Genomic DNA, 20,416 nt, shown 5'->3' with positions numbered 1-20,416 from the left:
GGAAGGTCTAGCGTCTTCTTCTAACAAGATTTTATGCATGCATATGGATGAACTTATCCCCTTCAAATCAGCTAGGGTCCATCCAATGGCATCTTGATGAGTTTGCAGCACCTTGATCAATTCTTCTTCTTGTTCTTGGCTTAAGGCCGAGCTAATGATAACAGGGTGACTCTCATCACTACCCAAGTATGCATACTTGAGATTAGGGGGCAATGCTTTGAGCTCAGGTTTTGGTGCTTCCTTTTCTTCTTTCACTTTCTCTGGCTTGCTTAGCATAGTTGTGTCAGCATCCTTGATATCACTAACTTCAATATCCTTAGTGAACTCCTCCTCTGCCACTTCCTTTATTGTTTCCTCAAAAGTTTCTTGTACTGCAATGTCCACTACATCAACCCTCATGCATTCCCTTAGTGATTCTGATGGATAGCTCATTGCCTTGAATACATTAAACACCAATTTCTCATCATGGAGTCTAAGAGTGAGTTCACCCTTTTGTACATCTATGATGGCTCCAGCAGTAGCTAGGAAGGGTCTCCCCAGAATTATCGAAGCCTTGGCTTCTTCCTCCATATCTAACACCACAAAATCAGCAGGAAATATAAATTCTCCCACCTTCACCAACAAATCCTCAACTATCCCATGAGGGAATTTAAAAGATCGATCTGCCAATTGGAGGGCCATTCTGGTTGGTTTGGCTTCTTCAATCTTCATTCTTTTCATCATTTTTAGCGACATCAAATTGATGCTGGCCCCTAAATCACACAAGGCCTTCTCCACCATGACTTCTCCTATAATACAGGGGATTTGGAAACTGCCTGGGTCCTTCAATTTTTGAGGCAATTTGTGCTGAATGATGGCACTGCATTCTTCAGTTAACAACACAGTTTCCTCATTTCTCCAGCTTCTCTTCTTGGTCATCAATTCTTTTAAGAATTTTGCATAGAGTGGCATTTGCTCTATTGCTTCAGCAAAGGGAATGTTGATTTGAAGCTTCTTGAAAATCTCCAAGAACCTGGAGAATTGGCTATCCTTTTCACTTTTCATCAAACGTTGAGGATAAGGTGCTTTAGGTGTGTAAGGCTTCAAGACCTCTTTTTCTTTTTCTTTTGTTGCAAACGGTGTAACAGATTGTCCTTGTTCTTTGTCTTTCACATTTTCCTTTGCTTCATCCTCTGTGGTTTCCCTTGAAATCTCCTTTAGATTCTTTCCACTTCTGAGGGTTATGGCCTTACATTCCTCCCTTGCAATAGCCTTGGCAGCATGAGAACTGCTTGTCCCAGGGGCTTGCTTAGTCAAATACACAATTTGATTCTCTAGCTTCTGGATGGCAGCTCCTTGGTTTTGCAAGTTAGAATTTACTTCTTCCTTAAAAGCCTTCAATTCAATTATGTCTTGGCTCATGGTTGCAAGCATTCTTTCCATCCGGTTTAATTGATCTTGAAATTGTTGGTTCGGATTAGGTTGGGAATGTTGATTATTTTGGCCATGATATGATGATTGGGGGTAAGTGTTTTGTGTGGCTTGGTATGATCTTTGGTTGGAGTTTTGGTATGGGGAATTGTTTTGTTGGTTGTGGTTGTAAGGTTTGTGGTTTTGTGGTTGGGTTTGTTGGTTTCCCCACCCAAAGTTTGGGTGGTTTCTCCAGCCTGGGTTGTAAGTATTGGCATGTGGATCATATGATTGCCTTTGTTGGTTTCCCACATAATTGGCCTCTTCCCAATCACCTCCTTCAATGCCTTCTTCCTCTTGATCTTGTGTGTGTATTGCAGCCACTTGCTTTGTTTCTAATTGCCTGGTAAGCTCTGCTAGTTGCTTGGCAAACACCTTGTTTTGGGCTAGAATTGTATCAACATGGTTCAGCTCCATGACACCCTTAGTGTTGTGCCTTTCTGATGCATAGTAGTACTCATTCTCAGCCACTGTCTCGATCACTTCAATGGCTTCCTCCACGGTCTTTTTCTTGTTCAATGAACCTCCTGATGAATGGTCTACAGCCTTCCTTGATTCATACGAGAGCCCATCATAGAAGATGTGCAATTGCACCCAATCATGGAACATGTTTGGTGGGCATTTCCTTGTCAAGTCCTTGAATCTCTCCCATGCCTCGTAGAGAGTTTCACCATCTTGTTGTCTAAAAGTCTGAACCTCAGATCGAAGCCTATTGACCTTTTGTGGAGGGTAGAAACGTGCCAGAAACTTGCCTTCCACCTCATCCCATGTGGTTAGACTCCCCCTTGGGAATGATTCCAGCCACTTAGCTGCCTTGTCCCTAAGTGAAAATGGGAACAAAAGCAGTTTATAAGCATCTTCCTGGACTCCATTAGACTTCACAGTGTCACAAATTCTCAGGAACTTTGTGAGATGTTGGTTTGGGTCTTCATTAGCACTTCCTCCAAAGGAACAATGATTCTCCACAAGTGATATTAGCTGTGGCTTGAGCTCAAAATTGTTGGCCTGAATGGGTGGTTTCTGGATGCTACTACCACAATTCCCTGAGGTTGGGTTTATGTATGAACTCAGAACCCTCCTCTCAGGGATGGCATTGTTTCCATCAGCTCTCTCATGGTTATGAACTTCTCTATCCATGTTAAGATCTAAAGCTTCCTCAAAATTGTCCTCAGATTCTCCTTCAGATTCCTCTTCTCCCACTACTCTCTTCCCTCTTGCTTCCCTTCTAAGTCTATGAAGAGTCCTCTCTGGTTCAGTATATGGAGGAGTTGATGTCTCTCCTCTCCTACCTGTCATACAAGAACACAACTCAAACACAAACAAGTGAAATACTCTTGGTTAATGGAAGAGTATGGTTAGATCAATTGAGGAATTACATCAAACAGTTAGTGAGTCAGTGAGTTAGTTGCATGAATCTAAAGGCGTAACGAAGGAAAGCATGTAACCAAGTGCAGAAATTAAATTTCAACAAGTATCTAGAACAGAATTAACAACGCAAGAGAAAATTGCTCAATCTAGTTAGCTTCCAATTTGAGAATTGTCAATCGAAAACCAATCCCCGGCAACGGCGCCATAAACTTGATGTGCATAAAACTAGTTATGCTACGATTAGGAAATTGCACGATCGGCAAAATTCCTTCCGGCAAGTGCACCGGTTATCGTCGTCAAGTAAAAACTCACAATAGAGTGAGGTCGAATCCCACAAGGATTGGTTGAGTGAGCAATTCGGATTAGAAGTTTGTTCTAGTTGAGCGGAATCAAGATTTGAGATGAGAATTGCGGAATGTAAAATTGGCGGGAAAAGTAAATGACAAGAAAATTAAATGGCTGAATCTTAAATTGCATGAATTAAAGAGCAGAATGTAAATTGCTGGAATAAAAAGGGAATGGGGATGATTGCAAGAATTAAATTGCAGAATGTAAAGAGAAAGTGGAAATCAGAAATGGGGAATTCATTGGGTTTAGGAGATATTGAAATCTCCGAATCAAAACATGTAAATCTCTTCCTCAACCAATGCATTCATTGAATTTTGCTTGGCAATCTTATATGATTGGATCCCAATTCCTTGGCTCACCAATGCTCTCTAAAAACAAACAAATTCCCAATCCCTTGGTTTAAATGTTCATAAGAAGAGATGATGCTTGATCACTGATTATACCACACAATTTCATGAACCACAATTTGGTAGGATTACATGTCACAATATCCATCCAAACCCCAATCCAATCCACTGTGAGAAAGCTTCTCTAGCATGAATCCTCCATTCCTTTCCCAAGGCTCCGAAGGATTCCAAGTATGAGTAGTTTCTTTCCCAAGACAACTACTCAATGGAATTAGATCGAGAAGCTTTCTAACAAAATTCAAGAGAAAAGATTGAAGAAGAAGATAAACTATTATTGATTCATTGAATTACAATAGAGCTCCCTAACCCAATGAAAGGGGGTTTAGTGAATCATAGCTCTGAATTCAATTACAAAGAAAAGGAAAACTAGCTAAAAGTGAAGTAAAAATTCCTTCTAACTTAACTTCTATCCTATTTATACACTTTCTATATTGAGCTTCAGTTGTGCTTCTTGGGCTTTGAGGCCTCTCCTTGCTTTCCTTTTGCCTTGGGTTTATGATCCATAATCTTGATGAGGTTGTTGATCCAGATCCTGTAACATTTATTGAGCCAACTTAGTGATAATCAAATAATGACACATGACTCAATAAATTGAGATTTCAAACTCATCAATCCTTCAGGCCCAATCCCATAAACCATGATATTCAATTGGGTTTCATACCAAAGTAAGATTAAGTTAATAATTGTGCTCAAAGACTAACTTAAATCACAATATTTTTGGCCCAGAAACCCTTTTCAAGAGTGGCGTTTAAGTTGTAGTTTAAGCTTAAACTGCAACTTAAACGCCAGACACTTCCAGTGAGGCTATTTGTAGAAGCACGTTTAAGCTTCAGTTAAGGTTAAACTGAAGCTTAAACGTGGAAATGGAAGAATGGTAGCCCTGGAGAGTAATGTAGTCGAACACGTTTAACCTCCAGTTTAAGGTTAAACTGGAGGTTAAACGTGGAAAAGGAATGAGGCAATCCTGGAGGTCGAACACGTTTAACCTCCAGTTTGAGTCAAACTGGAGGTTAAACGTGGAAGCTTGGAATGGTGGCCCTGGAGGTCGAACACGTTTAACCTCCAGTTTGAGTCAAACTGGAGGTTAAACGTGGAAGCTTGGAATGGTGGCCCTGGAGGTGTCGAACACGTTTAACCTTCAGTTTGGGGTCAAACTGGAGGTTAAACGTGGAGATGGAGAGAGCAACCCTGGAGTGAAGAAACTATCGAACACGTTTAAGCTCCAGTTTGAGTCAAACTGGAGCTTAAACGTGGAATGGCCCCTGGTACTCTTCCTGGTTCTGGCGTTTAACCTCCAGTTTGAGGTCAAACTGGAGGTTAAACGTGGAACTCCTCCCTGGGTGTCATACTCATTCTGGCGTTTAACCTCCAGTTTGAGGTCAAACTGGAGGTTAAACGTGGAATGCTCCTTAAGTGAGGCTTTTCATTCTGGCGTTTAACCTCCAGTTTGAGGTCAAACTGGAGGTTAAACTTCAATCCCAGCATTTCTTATCCTTCATGATTTTGGCGTTTAAGCTCCAGTTTAGGCTTAAACTGGAACTTAAACTCCACATGTGATATACAAGCTTCCTTTATTGATTTTGTTGCTTCCTTGCTTAGCCTCTTCTTCCCTGAAATCATCCAAACAATTGCATCAAAGTCTTGCAAAATTTCATGAGAAATCTTTCATTCATAGCATTTAAGTAATATAACTAAAACTCATGGAATTTGCATCAAAATCATATTGTTTGGATGGTTCATTACTTTGTTCTTCATTTAACCATTTTTGGTTACTTTAAGCTCAAGAAAATGCATAAAACAACTAAAACTAACAGAAAAATACTAGTGAAACTAGCCTATGATGCCTTGGCATCAGTCCTATCCTAGTTATTCTTATGAGAATTGAAGTTAATCCCACTTAGTTAACCTTTACGAAAGCAAGGGAAAGCCAAGTGGACTAATTAGTTAGATTTCCCAAGTCCTAGCCAACTCCTAAGGAAAGACTAGAGTGAGTGGAATTCAATTCAATTAGCAGACATAACAATCAATCACGATAAGTTTGATAACTCAAGAGCCTCTAGTTAATCAATTAAAGCCAAGAATATAAAAAGCTAAAGATAAATCTGAAATACCTCAATTGCATTAATAAAAGGAAATTAATCCAAACATAAAGAGTTTATAAGCTAAATTGATAAAATAAATAAAAAGGACATTAATCCTAGAACTCGGAAAAAATTGTAAGTTGAAATAATAAAGTTGAAATAATAAGAAATCCTAATTCCTTTAAGAGGAATCCTAATCCTAAATCCTAAGAGAGAGGAGAGAACCTCTCTCTCTAAAAACTACATCTAAAATATGAAAAGTGAATGTATGAAGCTGATGATTATGAATGAATGGACTCTCCCACTTTATAGCCTCTAATATGTGTTTTCTGGGCCGAAAACTAGGCCGAAAATAGCCCAGAAATCGCTGGAGAAGAAATCTGCCACGCTGATTTTTGTCACTGCGACGCATCCGCGTGGAGCACGCATTTGCTTCACCTAGCTTCAGAGCAACTATGGCATATTATATATCAAATCGAAGCTCCGGACGTTAGCTTTCCAATGCAACTAGAACTCTGTCTTTTGGACCTCTGTAGCTCATGTTATGACTGTTTGAATGCGAAGAGGTCAGGCTGGACAGCTTAGCAATTTCTTCAACTTATTCCTTCCACTTTTGCATGCTTCCTTTTCATCCTCCAAGTCATTCCTGCCCTGTAATCTCTGAAAACACTTAACGCACATATCAAGGCATCGAATGGTAATAAGAGAGGATTAATATTAGCAAATATAAGGCCAAAGAAGCATGTTTTCAATCATAGCACAAAATCAGGAAGGAGAATGTAAAACCATGCAAATAGTATGAATAAGTGTATGAAAGATTGATAAAATCCACTCAATTGAGCACAAGATAAACCATAAAATAGTGGTTTATCACCCACCTTGGTCAAATCTATGTTACACTGCTTTACCGCCCAATAGGCTCTTTGCTCAATTTCCACCGGAAGGTGGCATGGCTTGCCATAGACGATCCGGAAGGCACTCATCCCTAACGGAGCCTTGTAGGCCGTTCTATACGCCCATAGTGCATTTCCTAACCGGAGGCTCCAATCCTTTCTTTGTGGATTGACCACTTTCTCCAAAATTCTCTTAATCTCCCGGTTGGACACTTCTGCTTGTCCATTGGTTTGCGGATGATAAGCAGTAGCAACCTTATGCGACACTCCATAGCATTTGAGCAATGCCTCTACTTTCCTGTTACAAAAGTGGGATCCTTGGTCGCTCACGATTCCTCGTGGCGACCCATAACGTCATACAATGTTATTCCTAATAAAAGGAACAACGGTATTGGCATCGTCAAGGTGGGTAGGTATTGCTTCTACCCACTTTGACACGTAATCAACCGCTAACAGAATATACAGATACCCATTGGAGTTGGGAAATGATTCCATAAAGTCAAAGCCCTATACATCAAATATCTCGCAGAACAGCATAGGTTGCTGAGGCATTTCATCCATTTGGGGTGTGTTTCTCGACTTCTGACACTGATGGCAAGACACACAGAACCGATTAGCATCCTTGAATAAGGTTGGCCACCAGAATCCACAATCCAACACCTTTTTAGCGGTCCTTTGTGGGCCAAAGTGGCCACCACATTCGGACGAATGACAAGCTTCAAGAATGGGTTAGATTTCAGACTCCGGGACACATCTTCGAATTACTTGGTCCACTCCTCTCTTCCACAAGTTAGGGTCATCCCAAATATAGTATTTGGAATCACTCCTCAACTTATCCCTTTGGTGTTTAGAAAAGTTGGGAGGGAGGAGTTTTGCAACCAAGTAGTTCGCCATTGGGGCAGACCAAGGAAAACTATCCGACACAGCATGCAAACTATCCAATGGGAATGAGTCATTGATCGGAAATAGGTCAAATTTTAAATTCTCAATGCGGCTTAAATAATCTGCAACCAAGTTTTGAGATCCACTCCAGTCCCTAATCTCAATGTCGAATTCTTGCAAAAGCAAGATCCAATGTATGAGTCTAGGCTTTGACTCATTCTTTGTCAATAAGTACTTTAAAGTTGCATGATCCGTGTATACCACTATCTTTGATCCTAGCAAATAAGATCTGAATTTATCTAAAGCATAAACAATAGCTAGGAGTTTCTTTTCAGTAGTGGTATAGTTGGATCGTGTTGTATCCAGTGTTTTAGAAGATTAAGCAATGACATAAGAGAGTTTACCATCGCGCTGTGCAAGCGCGGCACCTACAGCATGGTTTGACGCATCGCACATTATCTCGAATGGAAACGTCCAGTTGGGGCCTCGTACAATCGGTGCCGTGGTAGGAACTCTCCTTAGCTCTTCAAAAGCTTTCAGACATTAGCTGTCAAACTCAAAATCCACATCTTTTTGGAGTAGGCGCGACAATGGCAAAGCAATCTTGCTAAAATCTTTAATAAAGCACATATAGAATCCTGCATGTCCTAAAAACAAGCGGACCTCCCTCACAGATGAGGGGTGAGGTAAAGTGGTGATAACATCGACCTTGGCCGGGTCTACAAAAATGCCTTCATGAGATACTACATGTCTTAACAAGATACCTTGTCTTACCATAAAGTGACATTTTTCAAAATTCAAGACAAGGTTATTGTCAACACATCTAGCTAAGACCTTGGCCAAGTTCTCTAAGCAACAATGAAATGAAGTACCATAAACACTGAAGTCATCCATAAAGACTTCCAGACAATTCTTCATTAGATTGGAAAAGACACCCGTCATATACCGCTGAAAAGTAGCAGGTGCGTTACATAGTCCAAATGGCATCCTTTTATAGGCAAAGGTGCCAAACGGACAAGTGAATGTGGTCTTTTCCTGATCTTCAGGAGCAATGTGAATCTGGAAGTAACTAGTGAATTCATCAAGAAAACAATAATGAGATTTACCCGCCAAATGGTCCAACATCTGATCGATAAAGGGCAAAGGATAGTGGTCCTTTCTTGTAGCGGCGTTCAATCTAATATAATATTTGCACACTCGCCACGCATTTTGTACTCTCTTGGTGACCACTTCACCATCATCCTTTTTAACCGCAGTGATGCCCAATTTCTTGGGAATAACCTGGACCGGGATCACCCACTCACTGTCAGAAATTGGGTATATGATACCCGCATCAAGTAATCTCGTGACCTCTTTCTTCCCCACATCGAGGATAGTTGGGTTGAGCCTTCTTTGTGGTTGCCTAACCGGTCTAGCTCCCTCTTGGAGAAATATGCGATACATGCACTTGCGAGGGTCAATCCCCACAATATCAGCTAGGCTCCATCCAATTGCTTTATTGTACTTTCTTAGAACATCTAGGAGCTTTTCTTCCTCTTCACTTGAAAGCTCACTAGCGATAATGACTGGAAACTTTTGGTTGTCCTCTAAGAAAGCATACTTCAAATGAGATGGAAGGGGCTTCAGTTCACTCTTTGCCTCAAGCTGAGGTTCCTTTTCATCAAGCTCATGGAGTTCATTCTTAACAACTTTCTCATGTTCATCCCTTTGGTCATCCGTCTCCTCAACAATAGGGTAGCACAACTTGTGGTGGTCTTCTTCTTGCACTTTCGCCACCACTTCATCAATTACATCACATCGGAGCACGGAATGCTCTTCGGGAGGATGCTTCATGGTTTCTTCTAAATTGAACTTGAAAGTCTTGTTTCCAACCTCAAAGGAATGTGTGCCGGTAAGGGCATCTAACTTGAATTTAGAGGTCTTGAGAAAGGGTCTACCAAGTAAAATGGAGGATGAGCTTCTATTTTCTGTTGGAGGCATTTCAAGGATGTAAAAGTCAACTAGAAAAACCAAATCCTTGATCGCCATAAGTACGTCTTCTGCTATTTCCATCACCGTGATCACACTTTTATCGGCTAAGATAAACCTCAGATCTGACTTCTTTAATGGAGCTAAATTCAACCGCACATAGATAGAAAGCGGCATGATGCTTACACAAGCTCCCAGGTCACACATACAATCATGAAAAGTGTGCCCACCAATACAACAAGACACCAAACAAGGTCCGGAGTCACCACATTTCTTTGGAATAGGTTCCATCAAGGAAGAAATTGAACTACCCAAGGATAATGTCTCCAATTCTCCTATCCTATCTTTGTGTGTACACAAGTCTTTCAAAAAATTTGCATACTTTGGAATTTGTTGAATAGCATCAAGAAGTGGTATGGTTACCTCAACCTTCTTAAACACTTGAAGCATGTTCAAATCAAATTCCGGTATTTTCTTTGCTTTCTTCACCATGGATGGGAATGGAATAGGAATGGACTCATCCACTATAGCTTTCCTCTTGGGTTCCTTGAGGCTTACTCCTTCTTCCTCATACCTTTTGTCTACCACCTTTTCTTCATGTGGAGCTTCAACAATCACTTCTTCCTCTTGAATGTCTCCCATGACCCTTGGAGGTATCTCCTCCAATGTAGTCCCCGACTGTAGAGTGATGGCATTGAGACTGCCCTTCGGGTTTGGTTGGGGTTGGGATCGAAGGTTAGAAGAGCTTGAGGGTTGGTTGGTGTTGTTGTTGGGGGTTGAGGGTTGGTTTGACATGGCCATCTTTTAAAGCATGTTGGTGAGGGTAGCCAATTGGGCGCCCAAGGCATCAAATTGAACCTTGTTGCTCTCGTCTCGTTTCTCCATGGCGGCTCTAAGCTCATCAACTTGATTGTTGGAAGATGGAGAAGTTTGGTTGGATTGTTGTCTATGGTGTGGTACTTGGTATTTGGTGTAGTTGTTTTGGTTTTGGTTGGAGTGGCCTTGGTTGGCTTGGTAGTTGGTGTTGTTATGGTGGTATTGGGATGAAGATTGGTTGTTGTTGTAATGAGAAGAAGAGTTATTCCATCTTTGGTTTTGATTTCTCTCTTGTGCATTATCCCTCCACCCTTGATGTTGATTACTACCATGAGGGTAGTTGTTTTGGCCTTGAGAAGGATAGGGTGGACGATTGTTGTAATTCACATGGCCACTACAAGAGCATGTTCCTCTTGAATTTGATGGCATTGATCGATGTAATGTGTGGTGCTAGAGCACAAAGCACAAATCCTAGGAGGGCCTTCAAGTTGAGCAATTGGAGGTGGGGCTTGGACGGCTTGGATGGAGTAGTATTCCTTTTGATCCTTTTGTATTTGCGTGAGGATGGTGGTTATATCCCCAAGTGCTTTGGTTAGGCCTGATTCGGAAGGAGATGGTTCTACCACACCCTTGAGAGAATTACTTCTCACCCTTGTATGTTGTGTAGCCTCGGTAACATCCTTTATCAAATTCCAAGATTCTCCCTCCGTTTTGTTTTTCGAAAGGGAACCACCACTAGAAGCGTTGAGCAATCTTCTATCTTCCACACAAAGACCTCCGGTGAAGTAGCTAATGAGCAAGTGAGTGTTCATTCCATGATGTGGATAAGATTCTAATAGCCTCTTGAACCGAGACCAATACTCGTACAAACTCTCTTGGAGTTTTTGCATTATACCCAAAATCTCCTTCCGGATGTAATCGTTCTTCTCCGGTGGGAAGAATTTATCTAGAAACTCTCTTCTCAAGAAATCCCAATTGGTCACAATCTCATCCGGTAGCGAATAAAACCATGTCTTCGCTTGCCCTTCAAGAGAGAAAGGGAAGGCAAAAACCATGATAGCCACCTCATCGCCTCCATGCCTTCGAGCCATAGAATAAGCAACTCGAAAATCTCTTAGATGTCGAATGGGGTCTTGACTCGGCAACCCATGATATTTAGGAAGTAGATGTATCAAGCTACTCTTCAATTCAATGTTTGGATCAAGGTTAGGATACCTTGCTTGCAACGGTTGAAGTATGATATCCGGAGCTCCTTGCTCATGCAAAGTGATCCGTCATGGCTCTGCCATGTGTGGCTCACCTGTAGGATGCAAAAATGTATTATTAGTGCTAATAGAAGAATAGGAAGTAGCAGACTCCAAGTCACTCTCGGTACCACCTAGTGATTCGGTGTGTTCCTCAAGAGAGGCCGAAGTACTAGCCGTATAATCCAACCGCCGTCTAGCTTGCTGAGTATGTAACAAAGTTCTTTCAATCTCGGGATCAAAATCGGCTAAGCTAGAATTCGGTTGAGATCGAGTCATCAAACTTGAGAGTCATAGCACAAATATAAAAGAAATCTAAACTATAGCTAAGTATTGAAAGCAATTAAACTATCTACAATATTCACATATTCACATAACCAATATCAAGGCATATGTTGCAACCATTCCTCGGCAACGGCGCCAAAAATTTGATGTAGAGGATTTATATCGGTAAAGAATTTCTCAATAAAGTCGCGTTGCAAGTATAGCTCTACCAACAACAATCCTCGAGTATCAAATTTAGAAAAGAAATTGGTTGTCACAAGTTCAACACCAATAGAAATAATCGAAGTATTCAAACCCCGGGTCGTCTCACAAGGAATGGGCAAACATGTGCTTCAACATTGGTTAGAAATCTGGGGTTGTGAGTCATCAGAAAGAAATTGAACTATGAGTCTTAATAAGCAAGTAATGTTAAATTGCAAGAAACTAATTCAAATAATTAAGCAAGATGTGAATAATTCCAAGATAACAAAGTAACATCCAATATGATTTTATTCTGAGCTAAACAAGTAACTATAACTAAGACAAGTAATCAAAAATTTTGGTTTTTTAGATATGAATAATAAAAGCAACTCTTGGCTAGGCATGGGAATTGGGGTCACCATCCTTGTCTAATAACCATATCTTGACAATTATAAGGAACCAAACTCATTAAGTCTACTTCTATACTTGAAGTACGTCAAATGGTTTGGTCAATATCAACCCATAAGTTCTAACCTCACTACTAATTGACTTAATAGTAGGTTAGTGTCAATGGCTATCAAATTGACCACTAAGGGTTCCCAAATCATCAAATCCATTAGACCCAATGACTCAAGTTTACCCGATTCCCTTAGCCTAAGCCAAGAGTAAAGAGAACTACTCCATAATCAAGGTAAACAATTCATCAAACACATGGTAAGCATTGACAAAAGACATGTTCAAATTGCATTTAAATTGGAATTAACAAGTACCCACTAACAATTATCAACATACAATCACTAAAACAACACAATTAATCATAGAAACCATCAATGTAGCATCAACAAATCAAGATTCACAACATTCATGAATTGGGTATAAAATGACAATTGACAAGAATTCATAAAACTAACACAAGATCTAAGCAAAATTATACTAAAGAATTCAAATTAAACAATCAAAACTAGTAATTAACAAGATCCAATTCAGAATTCAACAAGGGAAGATCAAATTAAAGCTAGATCTAGAGAGGAACAAGGGTTTCTCTCTCTAGAAGAACAAAGAACCAAAAACTAGCTAAAAATTGTGAATAGTGTCAAAATGAATGATCCCCCCTCTTGTGCATGCTTCCTTTCTCTCTTCTAGGCCATTTCTACCCTATAATTCCTAAAATCACTCAACAAATACATCATGACATCAAATGGCAATAAAAGAGGATTAAAAAATGGCAATTTTAAGGCAAAAGGAGTAGGTTTTTCATCATGGAGCAATATTGGGAAGGGAATATAAAACCATGCATTTCTTGTGAATAAGTGTTAGAAATGTTGAAAAAAACCCCCAAATTCTACACAATATAAACCACAAAAGTGGAATTTATCAGTCCTCCTCCAACAACACCAACCAACCCTCAAGCTCTTCTAGCCTTCCTTCCCAACCCCAACCAAACCCCAAGGGCGGTCTCAACGCCATCACTCTACGGTCGGGGAATACATTGGAGGAGATACCTCCTAGGCTCATGGAAGACATCCATGAAGAAGAGGTGGTCGTTGAAGCTCCACATGAAGAGGAGAAGATAGACAAAAGGCATGATGAAGAAGGAGTAAGCCTTAAGGAACCCAAGAGGAAAGCTATAGTGGATGAGTCCATTCCTATCCCATTTCTGGTGCGCAGAAATCTTGATGTTTCCATTCCTTGGTAACGGCGCTGAAAACTTTATACGCACGTTCATAATCTTAATTCTTTGTCACAACTTTGCACAACTGACCAGCAAGTGCACTGGGTCGTCCAAGTAATAAACCTTACGCGAGTAAGGGTCGATCCCACGGAGATTGTCAGCTTGAAGCAAGTTATGGTCACCTTGTAAATCTCAGTCAGGCGAATTCAAATGGATATAGAGTTTTAATAATTAAAAGATAAATAAAACATAAACTAGGATAGAGATACTTATGTAATTTATTAGTGAGAATTTTAGATAAGCGTATAGAGATGCTTTCGTTCCTCTGAACCTCTGCTTTCCTGCTGTCTTCATCCAACCATTCCTACTCCTTTCCATGGCAAGCTTTATGTAGGGCATCACCGTTATCAATGGCTACATCCCATCCTCTCTGTGAAAATAGTCCAATGCGCTGTCACTGCATGGCTAATCATCTGTTGGTTCTCGATCATACTGGAATAGGATTTACTATCCTTTTGCGTCTATCACTACGCCTAGCACTCGCGAGTTTGAAGCTCGTCACAGCCATCCCTTCCCAGATCCTACTCGGAATACCACAAACAAGGTTTAGACTTTCCGGATCTCAAGAATGGCCATCTATGGGTTCTAACTTATACCACGAAGATTCTAATATCTCGGACTTGGTCCTCTGTATTAGATATCTAAGAGATATTCATTTTAGCTTGTTTGCATGTAGAACGGAAGTGTTTGTCAGGCACGCGTTCATAAGTGAGAATGATGATGAGCGTCACATAATCATCACATTCATCGTGTTCTTGGGTGCGAATGGATATCTTAGAATAGGACTAAGCTTGAATTGAATAGAAAAACAGTAGTACTTTGTATTAATTTATGAGGAACAGCAGAGCTCCACACCTTAATCTATGGTGTGTAGAAACTCTACCGTTTGAAAATACATAAGTGATAATGGTCCAGGCATGGCCGAATGGCCAGCCCCCATGAAAGTCTAAGATAGCATAAAAACTAATGAAAGATCTTACAAAGATAGTAAAAAGTCCTATTTATACTAAACTAGTTACTAGGGTTTACAGAAATGAGTAATTGATGCAGAAATCCACTTCCGGAGCCCACTTGGTGTGTTCTTGGGCTGAGCATTGAGCTTTACACGTGTAGAGTCTTTCTTGGAGTTGAACGCCAGTTTGTAACATGTTTCTGGCGTTTAACTCCACTTTGCAACCTGTTTCTGGCGTTTGACTCCAGAATGCAGCATGGAACTGGCGTTCAATGCCAGTTTATGTCATCTATCCTTAATCAAAGTATGGACTATTATATATTGCTGGAAAGCCCTGGATGCCTACTTTTCAACGCAATTGAGAGCGCGCCATTTGGAGTTCTGTAGCTCTAGAAAATCCACTTTGAGTGCAAGAAGGTCAAAATCCAACAGCATCTGCAGTCCTTCTTCAACCTCTAAATCTGATTTTTGCTCAGGTCCCTCAATTTCAGCCAGAAAATATCTAAAATCATAGAAAAACACACAAACTCATAGTAAAGTCCAGAAATGTGATTTTTATTTAAAAACTAATAAAAATATACTAAAAACTAACTAAATCATACTGAAAACTATGTAAAAGTAATGCCAAAAAGCGTATAAATTATCCGCTCATCACAACACCAAACTTAAATTGTTGCTTGTCTCCAAGCAACTGAAAATCAAATAGGATAAAAAGAAGAGAATATATTATAAATTCCAAAATATTAATGAAACTTAGCTCCAATCAGATGAGCAGGACATGTAGCTTTTTACCTCTTGAATAGTTTTGGCATCTCACTTTATCCATTGAGGTACTGAATGATTGGCATCTATAGGAACTTAGAATTTAGATAGTGTCATTGATTCTCCTAGTTCAGTATGAACACAGCTACTTTATGAGTCTTGGCCGTGACCCTAAGCACTTTGTTTTCCAGTATTACCACCGGATACATAAATGCCACAGACACATAACTTGGTGAACATTTTCAGATTGTGACTCAGCTTTGCTAAAGTCCCCAATTACAGGTGTCCAGGGTTCTTAAGCACACTCTTCTTTTTGCTTTGGACCTTGACTTTAACCACTCAGTCTCAAGTTTTCACTTGACACCTTCACGCCACAAGCACATGGTTAGGGACAGCTTGGTTTAGCCGCTTAGGCCAGGATTTTATTCCTTTAGGCCCTCCTATCCACTAATGCTCAAAGCCTTGGATCCTTTTTTATTACCCTTGCCTTTTGGTTTTAAGGGCTACTGGCTTTTTGCTCTTGCCTTTTGGTTTAAAGAGCTTTTGGCTTTTTCTGCTTGCTTTTTCTTTTTCTTTCTCTTTTTTCGCCATTTTTTTTCGCAAGCTTTTGTATTCACTGCTTTTTCTTGCTTCAAGAATCATTTTTATGATTTTTCAGATTATCAAATAACATGTCTCCTTTTCATCATTCTTTCAAGAGCCAACATATTTAACATTCATAAACAACAACTTCAAAAGACATATGCACTGTTCAAGCATTCATTCAGAAAACAAAAAGTATTGTCACCACATCAAAATAATTAAACTAGTTTAAAGGATGAATTCGAAACCATGTACTTCTTGTTCTTTTGTAATTGAAACATTTTTCATTCAAGAGAGGTGATGGATTCATATTCATAACTTTAAGGCATAGACACTTAGACACTAATGATCATGTAATAAGACACAAATATAAATAAACATAAAGCTCAGAAATCGAAAAACAGGAAAATAAATAAACAAGGAGATTAAGGAATGAGTCCACCTTAGTGAGGGTGGCGTCTTCCTCTTCTTGAAGAACCAATGGTGCTCTTGAGCTCCTATATGTCTCTTCCTTGTCTTTCTTGCTCCTCCCTCATAGCTCTTTGATCTTCTCTAATTTCATAGAGGATGATGGAGTGCTCTTGGTGCTCCACCCTTAGTTGTCCCATGTTGGAACTTAATTCTCCTAGGAAAATGTTGATTTGTTCCCAATAGTTTTTTGGAGGGAAGTGCGTCCCTTGAGGCATCTCAGGGATTTCATGGTGAGGAATCTCCTCATGCTCATGTTGAAGTCCATGATCTCTTGTTTGCTCCATCCTTTTCTTAGTGATGGGCTTATCCTCTTCAATGAGGATATCTCCCTCTATGTCAATTCCAGCTCCTTTTGAGCTTGAAAGGAACCTCAGGGATCACTTTCTTCTTGGCCACAACTTCATAGAAGTGGTCTTGATGGACCTTTGAGATGAATCTCTCCATCTCCCATGACTCAGAGGTGGAAGCAATTGCCTTCCCTTTTCTCTTTCTAGAGGTTTCTCTGGCCTTAGGTGCCATAAATGGTTATAGAAAAATAAAAAGCAATGCTTTTACCACACCAAACTTAAAATGTTTGCTCATCCAAGAGCAAAAGAAGAAAGAAAGAATTAGAAGAAGAAGAGAAATGGAGGAGAGGGAGAGAGAGTAGGTTTCGGCCAAGTGGAAGAAGAGAGGGTTGTATTGTGTGAAATATAAGAAGGAATGAGGGGTTTATATAGAAGTGGGGAGGGGTTTAGGGTTCGGCCATTTTGGATTGGGTTTGGGAGGGAAAATATTTTGAATTTGAAGGTAGGTGGGGTTTATGGGGAAGAGAAGATGGATGTGAGTGGTGAGGGGTGATGGGAAAGAGTGATTGAAGTGATTGGTGAAGGACATTTGGGGAAGAGAGTTATGAAAAGGTGTGAAGAGGAGAGAATAGGGTTAGGTAGGGATTCTGTGGGGTCCACAGATCCTGAGGGGATCCTGTGGGGTCCACAGATCCTGAGGTGTCAAGGATTTTTTATCCCTGTACCCTTTAGACGTGTAAAACGCCCTATACAAGCAATCCTGGCATTTAACGCCAAACTGCTGCCTGTTTCTGGTGTTAAATGCCATTTCCATGCTCTGTTCTGGCGTTTAACGCCAAGTAGATGCTTGTTTCTGGCGTTAAATGCCAGCTTGGTGCCTATTTCTGGCGTTAAACGCCAGACAGATGCTTGTTTTTGGCGTTTAAATGCCAGACTGTTCTCCTCCAGGGTGTGCTATTTTTCATTCTATTTTTCACTCTGTTTTTGATTTTTCAATAGTTTTTGTGACTTCATATGATCATCAACCTAAAGAAAACATAAAATAGCAATGGAAAATAAATAAATATAATTAGATAACAATGGGTTGCCTCCCAACAAGCGCTTCTTTAATGTCAATAGCTTGACAGTGAGCTCTCATGGGGCCTCACAGATGTTCAGAGCATTGTTGGAACCTCCCAACACCAAACTTAGAGTTTGACTGTGGGAGTTTTGGTTGACTCTACAGTGAGAGAAGCTTTTAATGCTTCCTCTCCATGGTTACAGAAGGAGATCCTTGAGTTTTAAACACAAGGTTGTCCTCATTCAGTTGAAGGACTAACTCTCCTCTGCCCACATCAATAACAGCTCTTGCTGTGGCTAGGAAAGGTCTTTATCCAGGATTATGAAATCAGCAAGGATGTAAAGGCCTTCAACCTTTACTAGCACGTCCTCTACTTATCCATAAGCCTGTTTTCTGGAGTTATCTGCCATATCTAATGAGTTTCTGGCAGCTTGCACCTCAAAGATTCCCAGTTTCTCCATTATAGAGAGTGGCATGAGGTTTATCCCTGATCCAAGGTCACATAGAGCCTTCTCAAAGGTTATGGTGCCTATGGTACAAGGTATTAAGAACTTTCAAGGATCCTGTTTCTTCTGAGGCAATGTCAGTTGATCCAGATCACTCAGTTCATTGATGAACAATGGGGGTTCATCTTCCCAAGTCTCATTACCAAATAATTTGGCATTCAGCTTCATAATTGCACCAAGGTACTTGGCAACTTGCTCTTCAGTGACATCTTCATTCTCTTCAGAAGAAGAATACTCATCAGAGCTCATGAATGGCATAAGGAGGTTCAAAGGAATCTCTATGGTCTCTAGATGAGCCTCAGATTCCTTTGGTTCCTCAGAGGGAAACTCCTTGTTGATCACTGGACGTCCCAGGAGGTCTTCCTCACTAGGATTCACGTCCTCTCCCTCCCTTGTAGGTTCGGCCATGATGGTTAAATCAATGGCCTTGCACTCTCTTTTTGGATTCTCTTCTGTATTGCTTGGGAGAGTACTAGGAGGAGTTTCAGTGACTCTTTTACTCAGCTGGCCCACTTGTGCCTCCAAATTCCTAATGGAGGACTGTGTTTCATTCATGAAACTTAAAGTGGCCTTAGATAGATCAGAGACTATATTTGCTAAGCTAGATGGATCCTGCTTAGGACTCTCTGTCTTTTGATGAGTGGATGATGGAAAAGGCTTTCTATTACTAAACATGTTTCTTCCACCATTGTCAAAGCCTTGTTGAGGCTGTTGTTGATCCTTCCACAAGAAATTTGGATGATTTCTCCATGAGGGATTATAGGTGTTTCCATAGGGTTCCCCCATGTAATTCACCTCTGCTATTGCAGGGTTCTCAGGATCATAAGCTTCTTCTTTAGAAGATGCCTCTTTAGTACTATTGGATGATTCCTTCAATCCATTCAGACTCTGAGAGATCATATTGACTTGCTGAGTCAATATTTTATTCTGAGCCAATATGGCATTCAGAGTATCAATTTCAAGAACTCCCTTCTTCATGGGCGTTCTATTATTCATAGGATTCCTTTCAGAAGTGTACATGAACTGGTTATTTGCAACCATGTCAATGAGTTCTTGAGCTTCTGCAGGCGTATCCTTTAGGTGAATGGATCCACCTGCAGAATGGTCCAGTTACATCTTTGATAACTCAGACAGACCATCATAGAATATATCCAGAATGGTCCATTCTGAAAGCATGTTAGAAGGACACTTTTTGGTCAGTTCCTTGTATCTCTCCCAACCTTCATAGAGGGATTCACTTTCTTCCTGTTTGAAGGTCTGAACATCCACTCTAAGCTTACTAAGCTTTTGAGGAGGAAAGAACTTGGCTAAGAAAACCGTGACCAGCTTATCCCAAGAGTTCAGGCTGTTTTTAGGTTGAGAGTCCAACCATATTCTAGCTCTGTCTCTTACAGCAAATGGGAAAAGCATAACCATGTAGACCTCGGGATCAACCCCATTGGTCTTAACAATATCACAGATCTGCAAGAATTCAGTTAAGAACTGAAAAGGATCTTCGGATGGAAGTCCATGAAACTTGCAGTTCTGTTGCATCAGAGAAACTAATTGAGGTTTAAGCTCAAAGTTGTTTGCTCCAATGGCAGGGATCGAGATGCTTCTTCCATGTAAATTGGAATTAGGTGCAGTAAAGTCACCAAGCATCTTCCTTGCATTGTTATTATTTTCGGCCATGTTTTCTTCTTTTTCGAAAATTTCTGTCAGATTTTCTCCAGAGAGTTGTGCTTTAGCTTCCCTTAGCTTCCTCTTCAGAGTCCTTTCAGGTTCAGGATCAGCTTCAACTAGAATGTTCATATCCTTGTTCCTGCTCATATGAAAAAGAAGAGAACAGAAAATATGGAATCCTCTATGTCACAGTATAGAGATTCCTTTATGTGAGTGGAAGAAGATAAGAATAGAAGAAGAGAAATTCGAATACCAAGAGGAAGAGAGGGTTCGAATTTTGAGATGAAGAGAAGTGTTAGTAAATAAATAAATAAATAAATAATTAGAAGGAGATGAGAGAGAGAAAATTTCAAAAATTAATTAAATTAGAATTAAAATTGAAATCAAATTAAATTAATTTTTTAAAACAATTAATTAATTAAAAAGGAATTTTTTTTGAAAAAGAGGGAAGGGATTTTCGAAAATTAAAGAAAGAATTAGT

General features: G+C 40.1%; 2 non-coding genes across 2 annotated transcripts; both read left to right on the top strand.

Moving 5' to 3' along the window:
* Positions 1-2,056: 2,056 nt before the first annotated feature.
* On the top strand, positions 2,057-2,160 carry LOC148548813 (small nucleolar RNA R71). Its single transcript, XR_015898689.1, has one exon. It is a non-coding gene; the product is annotated as a small nucleolar RNA R71 (small nucleolar RNA).
* A 17,283-nt stretch (positions 2,161-19,443) lies between these two features.
* LOC148548812 (small nucleolar RNA R71) lies at positions 19,444-19,551 on the top strand. The gene has a single exon (XR_015897513.1). It is a non-coding gene; the product is annotated as a small nucleolar RNA R71 (small nucleolar RNA).
* The last annotated feature ends 865 nt before the right edge of the window (positions 19,552-20,416 follow it).

Source organism: Arachis ipaensis, chromosome B8 (genome assembly GCF_059453495.1).
Source record: "Arachis ipaensis isolate K30076 ecotype BB chromosome B8, ASM5945349v1, whole genome shotgun sequence".
Lineage (NCBI taxonomy): Eukaryota > Viridiplantae > Streptophyta > Magnoliopsida > Fabales > Fabaceae > Arachis > Arachis ipaensis.
The sequence above is the reverse complement of the archived record's forward strand: the minus strand, read 5'-3'. Positions and strand labels throughout refer to the sequence as shown.